The 16,721-nt window shown below is 36.6% G+C and overlaps 1 long non-coding RNA gene across 19 annotated transcripts in view; it reads right to left on the reverse strand.

Annotated features, from left to right (window-relative positions):
• The window catches only part of LOC147355130 (uncharacterized), a 487,872-nt gene that overhangs the window by 51,369 nt on the left and 419,782 nt on the right, over positions 1 to 16,721 (reverse strand). Inside the window, exon 4 of one of the 19 annotated variants that reach the window (XR_015144255.1) lies at positions 15,747 to 16,341. The exons of the other annotated variants lie outside the window; for them this stretch is intronic. This is a non-coding gene — a long non-coding RNA (uncharacterized LOC147355130). Of the gene's footprint in view, positions 1 to 15,746; positions 16,342 to 16,721 lie in introns of those variants that run through there. 19 annotated transcript variants of the gene reach the window in all.

Genomic DNA, 16,721 nt, shown 5'->3' on the forward strand with positions numbered 1-16,721 from the left:
ATTAAGTATATAGGTTTAAGGAAAAGGAGGTGTCAAAAATGACTTCTGAGCTGGCTTATTTAAGTGGGTGGATAATGATAGCATTTACCAAATCATAAAGTTTGAATTCTTTGCATTTTGTATTTCTTAGAGTCTAGAAGTCATAGAGATGTCCTAATTGAATATACAAACTGTGAGTCTTGTGAACAACTGAATCAATCAGCCTATAGAATGACCTAGAGACCATATAGCATGAAAGAGATGCCTACAACCAGACAAAACGCGGAGTCACAATTACCAATAATGACCATGAAAAAGTGCTCACCAAATAAGTATCACCAATATGACACAAACAGAGAGGTTGGGGAGGAAAGCCAGGAAAATAGAAACCAGAGGAAGAAAGCATTTTAAGAAGCAGAGAGTGATTTCAGTTGTGGCTAAGTAATCAAAAGACGTGACCACTGAAAACATATTTTGGAGACTGTTGTAACCATAAAGAGAATTGGGTGAGTGGGAACATTCAAGTGAAAAACAGACCTGAATGATATGGGGAGAAAGTAGAAATTGAGGAAATATATATTCTCTGAGTTTTACTTATGAAGGGAGAGTAAAAAGGAAGTAACTAATACACGAGTTTTTTTAAGTGTTTTTGCTTAAAGCTTAGATATGTTAAGACTTACGGAATGGATTCAGTTTACAGCAAGAGGTTTACTGGAAAGGAGAAAAAGAGAAAAGGAAGGGATTCAGAGGACTAGAGAAACGCAGGAAAACAGGGAAAAAGGAAAAGAGAGCGACAGAGAGCTATGGAGTAAAACAATATACAATTCATAAGGCAGGAGGTGGGGAATCTAATAGGCAGATAGAATATTTATTCTTAAGAGCTGGAGTTAGTAACATCTGTGGAAGTCTAGATATTACAGTATCACTGAGTCACCACAAACACTGACAAAGAATTTTCTCAAATGATTATATGGCAACACAAGTGAAAGTGTTAGTCATTCAGTTGTGCCCGACTCTTTCAAATCTCATGGACTTGTAGCCCACTAGGCTCTGCAGCACAATTACAGTAAAATTGTTTTAGGAATTTTGGAGAATTTATCTGTGAATTGACATCAGTGTTGAATTTTAATGCATCATTAGTACTCATAAGATATAACAGGTCTTTATCAATATATATAATTCTCTAAATTTGTAAAGAATTATTTCAAAATCATAATCAGTACAGTTATAAATAATTTATATATGATAAAAGGGAAAAATACAGAAAAACCAAAATGAATTACCGATGATCTTTAGGGAGATACAAAATATAAATAAAGTGTGCTTGTGGCCAAGTATTTAGATACAATTTTAACTGAATTAATAAGTATTAAAGGTTTTAATTATAAACATGAAAGTTTTATCTGATGCAACTGAGAGAAAAAATAAATTTATGTTGTTTATGAAAAAATTTCATCTGATGCATTTAGTGACTGCCAAGTTTATTAGAAAACTATCAGACTTAATTTGAGTTTATTATTTTGATTAGAGATAATTCATATTTATAGTTTGTTCCTTAATATTTTAAATGAGTAATTCATTTGTATGCAGGAATTTCAGATAAAATGATGGTTGACTACAGAATCAAATTATATTGTTGAATGAGTAAATAATTAAATAAAGATGAACTATCCATGATCAACTGTGTAGCTACAAATATTGCAGCTGATGGTCGGTGGTTTGTGACAAGACTTCATTAATAATTTAATCATGTTAAATTAATATATCACTTTGCTGCACACTTTTAACTTTCTGTTACACATTTTGCAACATACTCTCAGAATGTTTGAACTTATATTGTTTTACAAAGAAAATTGATAATGGTAATCATCTAAGGAAAGTAATAGAGGGGACCAAGTTTATTCTTTGCCACTTTCTTTCAAATAATACCATTATTTATTTAGATCTGATATTTTATAAAGGAACAAAATTATTAACAAATCTATTAAGATTATGAATGATGAATCTAAAATAAATGCATCAAGAAGTATAAATGAAATATTCTCAATAACTTGGAAATTGGATTTTAATTTTTTAGTATCTAGGATTTCCTATTTTATTCACCCAGAGTCACACTGAGATAAATGCTGACAAGTTAGCTCTTCTTCTTTGAGACCAAAAATAAAATATAGAACATTTAATGTTAGAACATATCTGATTTATTGTTTGTGATACTTACTAAAAGAAAGTTTTTGTTTATTTTTAAAAGTCAATATGATTTTCTCTTAGGGGTTGGAGGATATATGGAAACACCAAAATTTTAGCCCTTAGTTCTATTCCAGTTTCTACACCAGAAATAAGAATAATGCTTTTCACTCAAAAATTTTCATTATATTCCCAATATGGATTTTAAATTCAACATCAAATGTGTTTAAATAATTTTGGTTCTCTATAAAATTTAAAATATCTGACACAATCATCTCTTTGTAGAAGTATCACAACTTATCTCTCTTTAGTTGTTCCTAGATTCCAAAGCCCCTGCCCCTCCACTGCTTCAAAAACTGTATTCTTTTGTCACAATTTAGGGCCATATATCCTTCAGTCTATCATTCTAATAACATTTCTCACTCATGGAGTAGAAAGTGGACTCTGTCAAACTATATATTCTGTAGCAAACTCTTGAGTAAAATCATCCAAAACTTGCCAAGAGACTTTAGGTTCAAGTCCAGCTCTGTTACAGCATGTAGCTTCATTCTATTTTTTTTTTTTTTTTTGGTCACTGAAAAAATATATATTGAGTTATGATTGTGTCTGAGTCATTGCTTTAGCATTATAAATGTGTATATGGACACAATCAAAACACACTGGAGATTACATTCTAGCAAGTGAGAATGACATAAGAATGGTGACAAGATTCCTTGTTTAATTGATTATAACCACTAGAAAATGAAAGTATTAATACAAGTGCTATGAGCAGACTACCAGGTTATCCCGCGCTAGAAAGGAGTTTCAGGAAGGCTTCCTGGTGGATGAGGAGGCAGCATTTCAGTGGTTGGAAATAAACTGCCTGGGGCAAGGAAGGAATAAAGCATATTAACAGAGGGAATGGTGGAGTTTATTTATTATATGAGGAGGTAGTTTCTTTCTGTTCAGAAACATCATTTCTTATTTGTTACACTATGCTGATGTTCTGCAGCTGGATGGTAGGATATAGTCAACAGTTTTGATTTCTTACTATATAATCAACATGATATAATCCATGATTGTTCTCACCATATGAAATTTCTTGAGAACCAGAGAATATTGTCCTATATTGGAAGCTGATAATTCTAAAGAGTCACTGGGTCAGTCCATAATAGATATGGACTGTTCAACAGGTACAACCATTCTCAACTTTGAATCAAGAGCTAATCTGGCAAAAATGCAGGAATGATGGGAGGTTCTTGCTTCAGAAGGTCTGTTGGCAGCAAATAGAGGGGTGTTAGAAAGAGCACTGACAGCAAAGATAATGTGTCATCTAAGATCTAATGTGCCTGGAAGTAACATTTGGGATCTGTGTGTGTTAAGTCACTAAGCTGTGTCCGACACTTTGTGACCCCATGGACTGTAGCCTGCCAGGCTCCTCTGTCCATGGGATTCCCCAGGCAAGAATACTGGAGTGGGTTGCCATTTCCTTCTCCAGGGGAACTTCCTGATCAGAGAATGAACCTGGATCTCTTGCAGGCAAATTGTTTACCATCTGAGCCACCAGGAAAGCCTGATTTGAGATCTTGGGCTCAGAAAAGTAAAAGCCAGCTTTTCAATGGGTGAGTTCTTTGGGCATGATTTTGCTGGTAGCATTGAATGTGGCAGAATTTGTTTAGCTCTGACTGGTTAAACTTCTTTCCTTCTTGAAGACTTCCAGAGTCTGGTTCTCCAGGCTTTTTTGCTAATCTAATTACGTAAATTTTTATCTGGTCCCATTTCTGCCTAAACAGACCCTGATAGATTTCTATTATTTGGGATTAAGAAAGACTAATTCAGGAATCACTACCAGGAAAGCAAAATGGAAGGGCTGAGAGAAGGTGGTAGGGAAGTTGGGGAGTGGTTATGTAGCTTCCTTGGGGCTAAGTGGAAAATGCACTTATTGCTAAGGAATCTAGCAACCATGACATGAAGTGGGGAATGATAAATTCTTTTTTCACCTACTGTTACCTGGAATGAAATTCCCATTGAGAATTAAGTTTTAAATATTAGAATGGCTGATAGCCTGTAACAGTATGAAGAACAAGAAAAATACAGGACTTGAATTGGATGAGCTATTGTTAATAGTACTGTACATCATTAAAAAACAGAACAAAGAACCAATGTGTAGAAGAAGAATTGCTATCAAGGTTGACATAGATGGAGAATTGCTACCTAGGTTACATAGATGGAGGATAATGAGGCGATCATGGGAAAATAGAGGGAAAATCAAGGCAGGGAAGAGGAAAACCTAGAGAGTCCTAGCATGGGAAAGAGTGCAGCACAGATGTTACAGCCCAAGTCAACTGGGTTTGCATCCTGACATTGCCACTTTAACTCCATGATGTTTAAATGAGTTAGTGTATACAAAGACCTCATAAGAGGGAATGGCAAGCTCTGACCTGTGCACCAAACTAGTCCTATACTTTTATAAACAAAGTTTGATTTAAACACAGCCACATATTTATCATCTATGGATGCTTTCAAACTAGACATTATATCTTCTGACTTATACTTTTTTTTTTTTGCCTCCTCAAAATCACAGCTAGAATCGATGATTTTAAAAGCAGATATATTTTCTCCATTATATTCTCCTTCCTGTGTTAATGTACAAGAAACCACTTCATAAGAAAGGAACACTGGCTTGGTAGCACAGGTTCAACTATTTACCATCATCAGAGTTCTCTTGATGAACCCAAGATAGAAAATCAAGCATGCAGGTCTCAGGAGTAATATTAAATTCAGAAACACATTAATCTTCTTTGTGCTTCAAAGTCAAAATGGTAATGCATTTCTTTTAACTTTGCCCTCTACTCTATTCTAGAAATACTGTCAATACTAATAAACATTTAAAATGTTACATACATAATCTAACAATATAAGAACAAGAAAAGATTATCCTTAAAATGTACTTTTAAGTGAAATTATGTTATTATTGAATTTAGTGAAAAAATTGCCCAGTAAGGTAATGTTTTAATGGTATTGGTTGGCAAAAAATAAAATCAGGTTTTTCCATAAGATGTTACCAAAAATTCAAATGAATTTTTGGCCAAACCAATAGTGTTTGGCAGAATTATACTAATTATCACAGTTAATAGTTTATTCAAGGAGATCCAACTAGTCCATTCTAAAGGAGATCAGTCGTGGGTGTTCATTGGAAGGACTGATATTGAAGCTGAAACTCCAATACTTTGGCCACCTGATGCAAAGAACTGACTCATTTGAAAAAGACCCTGATGCTGGGAAAGATTGAGGACAGGAGGAGAAGGGGATGACAGAGGATGAGATGGCTAGATGGCATCACCGACTCAATGGTCATGAGTTTGGGTAAACTCCAGGAGTCAGCGATGTACAGGGAGGCCTGGCATGCTGCGGTTCATGAGGTTGCAAAGAGTCGGACACAACTGAGCAACTGAACTGAAACATTTACTCTGTGTCAGGCTGTGTGTTTACTCATTATAAATGAATTAGTTATTTTATACTTCTGATGTTATTTTGAAATAGATGCAATTATTATTATACACATTAGACAATGAGTATCTAAGGCTTAGATGATGCAAGTTTTCCAGAAATTTTCAGCTAGATAGTTAAAGAACTAGAACTGGATATATTTGACTCCAGTGTGTGAACACCACTGTGCATTTTCTTCCATCTTTCTTATAAAGCACCTGTTATTTACTATGTGAAAAATTCCTTATCTCATCTGGACAGCTATGTTAAAAATACCTCAGAGCTAAACTCTTTATAAGCATAGTGAATGCTGGTAAAATATAATATAGTATCTGGTAATTTTATACATCTGAAATATTTTAACTGAATATGACTTCACAAAGATAAAATCTGTTGTTGTTTAGTCACTATGTCATGTCCAACTCTTTTGTGACCCCATGGACTGTGGCCCACCAGGCTCCTCTATTCATGGGACTTTCCAGACATGAATACTGGAGTGGGTTGCCATTTCCTTCCCCAGGGGATCTTCCCAACCCAGGGATTGAACCCTCATCTCCTACAATGGCAAGTGGATTCTTTACCACTGAACCACCTTGGAATCCCTGAGTAAAACCCATCAACTCCTAACCCAGTTAAGAAAGAAAACAGTATATGGGCCTTTGAGGAATCCTGTCCAGAATACATGTATCCAATCTCTCCCAGAGCCTCTGTACAAAGGTAACCACTGGCCTGATTTTATTTATCTAGAGATATGATAAAAGAATAAGAAATATATGTATCTTTTTTCACAAAGAGTATTAAAATTGTTCAAGCCAGGCTTGTGAATCAAGAACTTTCAGATGTACAAGCTGGATTTTGAAGAAACAGAGGAACCAAAGATCAAATGACCAGGATACTTTAGATCAAAGAGAAAGCAAGGGAATTCCAGAAAAAAATCTACTTCTGCTTCGTTGACTGCACTAATGCCTTTGAATGTGTGGGTCACAACAAACTGTGGAAAATTCTTAAAAAGATGGGAATACCAGACCACCATCTTACCTGAGTCCTGAGAAGCCTGTATTCAGGTCAAGAGGCAACAGTTAGAACAGTACATGGAACAACAGAATAGTTCCAAATTAGGAAATGAGTACAGCAAGGTTGTATATTGTCATCCTGCTTATTTAACTTCAGTGCAGAGTGCATCATGAGAAATTCCAAGCTGGATGAATCACAAGCTAGAATTAAGATTGCCAGAAGAAATATCAACAACCTCAGATATGCAGATGATACCACTGTAGTGGCAGAGCAAAGTGGAACTAAAGAGCCTCTTGATGAGAGTGAAAGAAGAGAGGGAAAAAGCTGGCTTCAAACTCAACATTCAAAGAACTAAAATCATGGCATCTGGTCCCATCACTTCAAGACAAATAAATGGGAGAAAAGTGGAAACAGCGACAGACTTTATTTTCTTGGGCTCCAAAATCACTGTGAAAAGTGACTACAGCAGTGAAATTAAAAGACACTTGGTCCTTGGAAGGAAAGCTATGACAGTGTATTAAAAAGCAGAAACATCACTTGGCTGACAAAAGTTCATATAATCTAAAGCTATGATTTTTCCAGTAGTCATGTATGGATGTGAGGGTTGGATCATAAAGAAGGCTGAGCATCAAAGAATTGATGCTTTCAAATGTGGTGCTGGTGAAGACTCTTGAGAGTCCCTTGAACAGCAAGGAGATCAATCAGTTAATCCTAAAAGAAATCAACCCTAAATATTCACTGGAAGGACTGATGCTGAGGCTCCAATACTTTAGACACCTAAGCAACTCACTGGGAAAGATCTTGATGCTGAGAAAGATTGAAGGCAAAAGAAGGGGTTGGTAGAGGATGAGATGATTAGATATAGCATCACCAATTCAATGGACATGAATTTGAGCAAACTCCCGGAGATAGTAGAGAACGAGGAGCCTGGTGTTCTGTAGTCCTTGGGGTTTTGAAGAGTTGAACATGGCTTAGCTACTGAATAAAAAGATCTGATACCTTGCCTCCTGCATTGGTTGGCCTTGCAGTAAAGCTCTTTTCTCTAAAGCTCTTGCCATAACTATTGACTTCTCTGAGCATCGGGCTTGAGCCCATGTTCCGTGAGTCTGGGCAGCCTTGTTGAGGTTTAGGACTTGTGACCATCTGCTTGATGCACTGTAGCCCGTGGTGGGCCCTCAACACCAACCCTGAGTGCCCACCTATACTGAGTTTGTCTAGAGAGTTGGCTCTCGGGTTCCTGTTTGCTAGCCATGGCACTCTGGGCTCCTCTGGCTTCTGGGGCTCCTTTCACTTTTAAGGAAGGAAACAGCTCCTGGATCAGACATCTTTGGGAGAGGAACAAAGCACTCTGAGCCACAGAGAAGCCCTGAAGGCTTTCCTACAGCTCCCACGAATGCAAGGGCTTTCCAGGGAGACCTCAAGTTCCTGATAAGAGTGCTGGTTGACATCGACTTCAATCCATGAAGGCTGGGAAGAGGCAGCAAGCGTTGGTTAAATACAGTTGGTCCAGGCTCTGTTTGCTGGCCAAAAGGTAAACTATTTTGAGCACTACAGTGGAAGAAATTGGTCAGTCAACTGCAGAGCTCAGTTTGGGCTGAGGAGTGGCCAGGAAGAGCCAAGACAGATGACCCAATAGTAATAAATTCCATCCAGGCACCAAAACGCCAAACTTCAAGCAATAGCCTGAAAAGAGACATGTGAAGGAAACAAAGCCTCTGATAATCACCTTTCTTAAATACCAATTAATCCAACCTTGTCAGTCCTTATGTAACACTCTAGTTCTGGTGGTACAAAACTCTGGGACCTGGGATTATCATTTTCTACAGAATTTGAGACTCGTTAACCAAATTGAGGATGATTTCCCACAAGCTTGAAGAATGTACAAAGAGAAATGGGGGGATTGAAGCATAAAGCATTGACCAGTTTAAAGTGGTTTTGCCTCCTTAAAACAGGTTGTTGATTAACCAAACCTTGAGTTATTTTTAGAGGCAGCACTATGCATGTGCCAAAAAGGAGCCTATGTTTCCAGGATGACTGCAGAACCAAGAGGGTTCAGTCTGTGGAACTCTCAGAGTAGGAATGTTGCCAGGGGAGAACTGTATGAAGTCCTTCAATACGGAAAATCGGGCTTCTAGCAGCATGAATAGCTTACATGAACTAATTCAAGACTAGCCAATTAGCTTCCAAGTTTGCAGCTCCCCTAAACCCTTTCATTTTACCTCAAACTCTGGATTGAGGAGACAGATTTGAGAGCCCCACTTTTGTCTTCTTGCTACTCCACCTTGGATTAAAGTTTTTCTCTCAAGCCCGTTCCATAGTATTGACTTCTATGTGCATCAGGCAGTGAGCCCTCGCTGGGGAACACTAGTGACTGATAGGCCTGGAATTAGATTCCTCTCTGAATTCCTCTAGATCCAACGCTGTTATACTCCTCTTGCCCTAAAACAGAGCTTGTGTTCCTTAACACTCAAATGTATCTTGGGATAAAAGTAAGGTCCCTGGATATATTCCAATACACTTCTTTAGTCACAAAGCCTTGAAGGCTACATCAATAAATGACAGGAATAAAGAAGAGAAACAGATGATAGGGACAGGAAGATCATCCTCTGTGCAGTGTCGGATAACCTCATTCAGAATAGCACAAAACCATCTTAGATGGTTTTTTTCCTTTAGAATTGTACTCATCTCTGATATGGTGACTTGGGTTCTAGATCACTGCAATAAAGTGAAAATTGCCATAGAATAAATCATTAGGAATTTGGGGGATTCCCAGTGCTTATAAAACTTGTTAAGCCTATTGTACACTTACTAGAAGATGTCTAAAAAATGCACATAGCTTAATTTACAAATGTAAGGCAGTTACAATAGTAACAAAGACAACTAATCAGAGCACCATAAGAAATAAAATAAGGAAAGAGTTTAAAATATTTAAAGAATTAACAACATGTGGAACAGGGACCCCAAGTGAATATATGATGTTGGGAAATGATGCCATAGACGTGTTCAATGCATGGTTACCATAAACTTTCAGTTTGTAACGAAACACAGTATTTGTGACACATGATTACGTGCAGTACAATGTTTGAAAAGTATGCCTGTCAATCAATTAAAACAAGTCATGAAAAGAAAAAAAAAAAACAAATATATAGGTATAGTTATCTTTATGTAGATATGGGTATAGATTCAGGTTTTTAGACTAAAAACTTATCGTATTAAAATTCCATTACCTTCCACAATGAAAACTGGAATTATTTTCTCACCATAAACAGACATTTGCAAAACATATGTCATATTCCCTTTTCAAATGTTTGTCAGAACACATGCAGGGTCATGACTCCTGATTAAAGGCTTCCACTTGAGGGGCTGTTGTCTCAAACTAGAAGTGATGTATGGATATGAATGTAAGGAATTGAAACCTAATTAGATGGGGGCAATTTTGCTGAGTCAAAAAGAGAGTCAGAAGTTCTGGGAGTCGGAGGCAGCTGGATTTGTGAAACATTTTCTCAGAGAGTAGGGAGTTACACACACATTGATGGACACCTTTTGATGTATGAATATGTAGCATAAACTACTCTAGGTTTGACATTTTTGATATAATACTTCATATGTAAGTGGGAAATTTCACAATTTTAATTGCACTAGCAACAAAGTATGTGGCAAGTAGTAGCTATCAGGGCTTCAAATGAAAGTCAAAATTAATCCCTCAATGTATGTCTAATGTAAACAACTAAACTGATAAAAACTTGAATAATAAAGTATGAATATAGCCATACTTTGTAAGCAAACCCGAAGTCATGCAAGTTCCGTAAAAACAATTAACCTGCTTCTCTGCCAAAAGCCTCAGACTTTGTTTAAAAGATGCACCTTAATTTTTGAATTAGCTAAAGGAGTACGTCAAGGCTGTATATTGTCACCCTGCTTATTTAACTTCTATGCAGAGTACATCATGAGAAATGCTGGGTTGGAAGAAGCACAAGCTGGAACCAAGACTGCCGGGAGAAATATCAATAACCTCAGATATGCAGATGACACCACCCTTATGGCAGAAAGTGAAGAGGAACTAAAAAGCCTCTTGATGAAGGTGAAAGAGGAGAGTAAAAAAGTTGGTTTAAAACTCAACATTTAGAAAACGAAGATCATGGTATCTGGTCCCCATCACTTCTTGGGAAATAGATGGGGAAACAGTGTGAGACTTTATTTTTTGGGGCTCCCAAATAACTGCAGATGGTGACTGCAGCCATGAAATTAAAAGATGCTTACTCCTTGGAAGGAAAGTTATGACCAACCTAGATAGCATATTCAAAAGCAGAGACATTACTTTGCCAACAAAAGTCCATCTAGTCAAGGCTATGGTTTTTCCTGTGGTCAAGTATGGATGTGAGAGTTGGACTGTGAAGAAAGCTGAGTGCCGAAGAATTGATGCTTTTGAACTGTGGTGTTGGAGGTGACTCTTGAGAGTCCCTTGGACTGCAAGGAGATCCAACCAGTCCATTCTGAAGGAGATCAGCCCTGGGATTTCTTTGGAAGGAATGATGCTAAAGCTGAAACTCCAGTACTTTGGGAACCTCATGCGAAGAGTTGACTTATAGGAAAAGACTCTGATGCTGGGAGGGTTTGGGGGCAAAAGGAGAAGGGGACGACAGAGCATGAGATGGCTGGATGGCATCACTGACTCGATGGATGTGAGTCTGAGTGAACTCTGGGAGTTGGTGAAGGACAGGGAGGCCTGGCATGCTGCGATTCATGGAGTTGCAAAGAGTCGGAAACAACTGAGCAACTAAACTGAACTGAAATATTTTAAAAAGCAAATATTTCATAAATAAAAAATTGAGATTTCATACAATAACACAATGTACAGCCAGATATATAGCCTGTGGATATACATTTAAAATTTAAAAATTTTCACATAAAAGTACAGAAATCTCCCCTTCATTAAGGTCTGTGATTGTTGAATAAAATTATAGAGTATACAGTTATTTACATATTGAATATAAGCTTTACAACACTGTGTCTTACCAAAGTTTTATAGCTAGTATTTTGTTTGTAACATTTCATAACCTGACAGTTTTCCTTCTGTTTATCATTCTTTCTCTCTCACTCACTCACCAGTTGCTGAAATATATGAATAGACAAATACAATGGATTGCTTTAAAGTGAGCATTTGGACAGGAACATGACTTGTGAGGTGGCACAGCTATGATTACATCTACCAATGAGCTAAAAACCCTTTCAAATTCATTGTGCATCTTAATTCTCTTAAGTGTACCAATAGTTCTGAAGCATTTGCTCACATACTATGTTGATATTTGTTAACTTGAGATTTTCAATCAGATCAATCGCTCAGTCGTGTCCAACTCTTTGCAACCCCATGAATCGCAGCACACCAGGCCTCCCTGTCCTTCACCAACTCCCAGAGTTCACTCAGACTCATGTCCATCGAGTCAGTGATGCCATTCAGCCATCTCATCCTCTGTCATCCCCTTCTCCTCTTGTCCCCAATCCCTCCCAGCATCAGAGTCCTTTCCAATGAGTCAAATCTTCGTATGAGTTGGCCAAAGTACTGGAGTTTCAGCTTTAGCATCATTCCTTCCAAAGAAATCCCAGGGCTGATCTCCTTCAGAATGGACTGGTTGGATCTCCTTGCAGTCCAAGGGACTCTCAAGAGTCTTCTCCAACACCACAGTTCAAAAGCATCAATTCTTCGGCACTCAGCTTTCTTCACAGTCCAACTCTCACATCCATACATGACCACAGGAAAAACCATAGCCTTGACAAGATGAACCTTTGTTGGCAAAGTAATGTCTCTGCTTTTGAATATGCTATCTAGGTTGGTCATAACTTTCCTTCCAAGGAGTAAGCATCTTTTAATTTCATGGCTGCAGTCACCATCTGCAGTGATTTTGAAGCCCAGAAAAATAAAGTCTGACACTGTTTCCACTGTTTCCCCTGTCTATTTCCCATGAAGTGATGGGACCGGATGCCATGATCTTTGTTTTCTGAATGTTGAGCTTTAAGCCAAATTTTCACTCTCCACTTTCACCTTCATCAAGAGGCTTTTTAGTTCCTCTTCACTTTCTGCCATAAGGGTGGTGTCATCTGCATATCTGAGGTTATTGATATTTCTCCCGGCAATCTGGATTCCAGCTTGTGTTTCTTCCAGTCCAGCGTTTCTCATGATGTACTCTGCATAGAAGTTAAATAAACAGGGTGACGACATACAGCCTTGACGTACTCCTTATCCTATTTGGAACCAGTCTGTTGTTCCATGGCCAGTTCTAACTGTTGCTTCCTGACCTGCATACAGATTTCTCAAGAGGCAGATCAGGTGGTCTGGTATTCCCATCTCTTTCAGAATTTTCCACAGTTTATTGTGATCCACACAGTCAAAGGCCTTTGGCATAATCAATAAAGCAGAAATAGATGTTTTTCTGGAACTCTCTTGCTTTTTCCATGATCCAAGAGATGTTGGCAATTTGATCTCTGGTTCCTCTGCCTTTTCTAAAACCAGCTTGAACATCAGGAAGTTCACCGTTCACATATTGCTGAAACCTGGCTTGGAGAATTTTAAGCATTACTTTACTGGCATGTGAGATGAGTGTAATTGTGTGGTAGTTTGAGCATTCTTTTGCATTGCCTTTCTTTGGGATTTGAATGAAAACTGACCTTTTCCAGTCCTGTGGCCACTGCTGAGTTTTCCAAATTTGCTGGCATATTGAGTACAGCACTTTCACAGCATCATCTTTCAGGATTTGGAATAGCTCAACTGGAATTCTATCACCTCCACTAGGTTTGTTCATAGTGATGCTTTCTAAGGCCCGCTTGACTTCACATTCCAGGATGTCTGGCTCTAGGTCAGTGCTCACACCATCGTGATTATCTGGGTCATGAAGATCTTTTTTGTACAGTTCTTCTGTGTATTCTTGCCATCTCCTCTTAATATCTTCTGCTTCTGTTAGGTCCATACCATTTCTGTCCTTTATCAAGCCTATCTTTGCATGAAATGTTCCTTTGGGATCTCTGATTTTCTTAAAGAGATCTCTAGTCTTTCCCATTCTGTTGTTTTCCTCTATTTCTTTGCATTGATCGCTGAAGAAGGCTTTCTTATCTCTTCTTGGTATTCTTTGGAACTCTGCATTCAGATGTTTATATCTTTCCTTTTCTCCTTTGCTTTTCACTTCTCTTCTTTTCACAGCTATTTGTAAAGCCTCCCCAGACAGCCATTTTGCTTTTTTGCATTTCTTTTCCATGGGGATGGTCTTGATCCCTGTCTCCTGTACAATGTCAATTGCTAAGTCACTTCAGTCATGTCTGACTCTGTGTGACCCCATAGACGCCAGCCCACCAGGCTCCCCCATCCCTGGGATTCTCCAGGCAAGAACACTGGAGTGGGTTGCCATTTCCTTCTCTAATGCATGAAAGTGAAAAATGAAAATGAAGTCGCTCAGTCGTATCCGACTCTTAGCTATCCCATGGACTGCAGCCCACCAGGCTCCTCCATCCATGGGATTTTCCAGGCAAGAGTACTGGAGTGGGGTGCTCTTGTCAATACTAAGTAGTAAAAAGAATAATTGATCATTATATATCTTATTAATATTTACATATGTAAATTTTTATAATTGACAGAATATGTTGATGAAATTGTGGAAATAACATTTTTACCTAAATTGTTATATAATATTCAGATATTTACATAATCAACAATATTTTCTACTGTTTGTAGAAATTGTATTCAAATTGTAAACTTTGATAGTATTTATACTACAGGGATATTGGCAGCCAACATTTTAATGGAGATTAAAAATTTGAGGCAAATAAGTCAATAGTTGTAATTATCTATCAATGAGACATTAAACATGAAATTAAAACTAAAAATAATGACCTTTGGATCACATGGTAGCTCTATTTTTAGCTTTTTAAAGAATCCCCATACTTTCCTCCATTGTGACTGTGCCAAATTACATTTCCACCAACAGTGTAGGAGGGTTCCCTTTTCTCCTAAAGCCTGTCATACAAGGCTTGTTTAAAGTCAGACAAAGACAAATATCATATGATATCGCTTATATGTGGCATCCAAAATAGTACTACAAATAAACCTCTTTACAAAAGAGAAAGTGAGTCACAAATGTATTAACAAAAAGTAATGGTTACCAAAAGGGAAGGGGAGAAAGATAAATTGGGAGATTGGTATTGATATATAGCAATTTATATAAAAAAGATAACTAATAGGAACCTACTGTATAACACAGGGAACTCTGTTCAATACTCTGTAATGGCTTATATGGGAACCCATTCTAAAAAAAGAGTAGATATATATGTGTAACTGACTCACTTCACTGTACAGCAGAAACTAATACAACAGTACATTGTAAATCAACTATATTCGAATACAATTGGGTTTTTAGTGATACTTTTTATAACCCATATGGATTTAGTAATCAACATTCATATTGCAACAGAGCTATAGAAGTCAAGTGATTAAACTATGGAAATCATTTCCTAGATTCTTACATTTGTCTTACTCATCTATAATATGTACTTAGCTAGAGATAAACTTTTCCCATCTTTCTCCATCATGCTTTTACAAAGCTCATCGTTTTAAAAATTGTATTATTTCTATTGATTGTTTTGTATTTTGATAATTATTGAGTTTTTTATAAATGTTTTTATCCTCCAATACCTTATACAAAGCTTTAATTTTAGACATGTTCATTCTAGTAATGTGGGAGCAATATTCATACAATTTGCAGAATATTGAACTACAGCCATGGCATTTTTATGTGCCAAAGATGAACCTGTCAACTGTGTTAAATAGCAATATTGTTTTTTACTGTAATTATTTGAATAGCTTAGTAAAAGTTAAGATAAACACATAGAGCAAATAAAGGACAACCTCAATACATATGTTGAGATTTAAAATATATAGTGTTCAATAGTTGCTATTCCAATCAAATAGCCAAGACATATTAAAGATGAAGTTGGAGTAGATTGTGTAGAAGATAATTTCTCATACATTAAATATTATCCCCAATAAAATATTTTTAAATTTTATTTTATTTTTAAACTTTACATAATTGTATTAGTTTTGCCAAATATTTTGCAACACTTGACTCAACTGTTTTATTTCAATAAGAATGGGTTCTAGTATATATAAAAATGACAGAAATTCATAAATCAGCCTGTGAAAACTGAGTGAAAGACCAAAAACATAAATAAGAGAAAAAATATCATTTCACATAAAGAGGGTTTAAATATATGAACAGAGATTGGGAAAGCATTTTCTCTCATAACAGAATGCAGTTTTATGTTTTATTTATTTAGCTATAACCCAAATTATTTTACTTAGAATTACAACTGTCTGAACAGCACACTTTAATTTTCAATTGGCTTATTCTCATGCTTTTGTTTCTGACCTTTCAGACGTATTTCTTGTACCCATGTGATAGTTTGATTAAGAGAAACATCATAACAGCTGTGTTTAGCAGGTCCTGAAAAAATTATGCTATTAAACAAATAACATGAAAAGACTAAACAGAACCACTAACAATGAAGTATTGGAAGTCAGCTAGTCTTCAGGCAATAAAAGGATGCTTATTAGTTCACCAGCCTGCTAGGTTGAAGATTCATGGAGAATAAATACAAATAAAACCCTGGAGCATTTCTGTAAGACACTGTATTCCAAAGGTGAAATGGGGGTAACTGCAAAGAAAGAACATGTATGCACTTAAAATATATATTGAATTATGACCTGTAGAAATATAACACTGCTAAAAAATCACTTGGCAAAAATAGTGGCATGCAAAATTACCAAGATGTAAAAATAGAAAAAAGGATAGCTCATGTTGAACAGACACTAAAAGTAATCAAATGCTTTAATAAACATAATTCACAAATAATGCTAAATAAAGAATGGCTTTGCCTACCACATAAAATATATTTTATATATGGAAGCATGGGGCTTAGTCTTTTCTTTCTTAACCAATTAACAAATGTTCTTTCCTATATATAAATATATATATATATATATATATATATATATATATTTACTACCAGTACTCTGAATGCCTACTTTGTGCAAG

This window comes from Bos grunniens, chromosome 17 (genome assembly GCF_055505025.1).
Source record: "Bos grunniens cultivar Pamir isolate PY7600 chromosome 17, Bosgru_T2T1.0, whole genome shotgun sequence".
NCBI classification, from domain to species: Eukaryota; Metazoa; Chordata; class Mammalia; order Artiodactyla; family Bovidae; genus Bos; species Bos grunniens.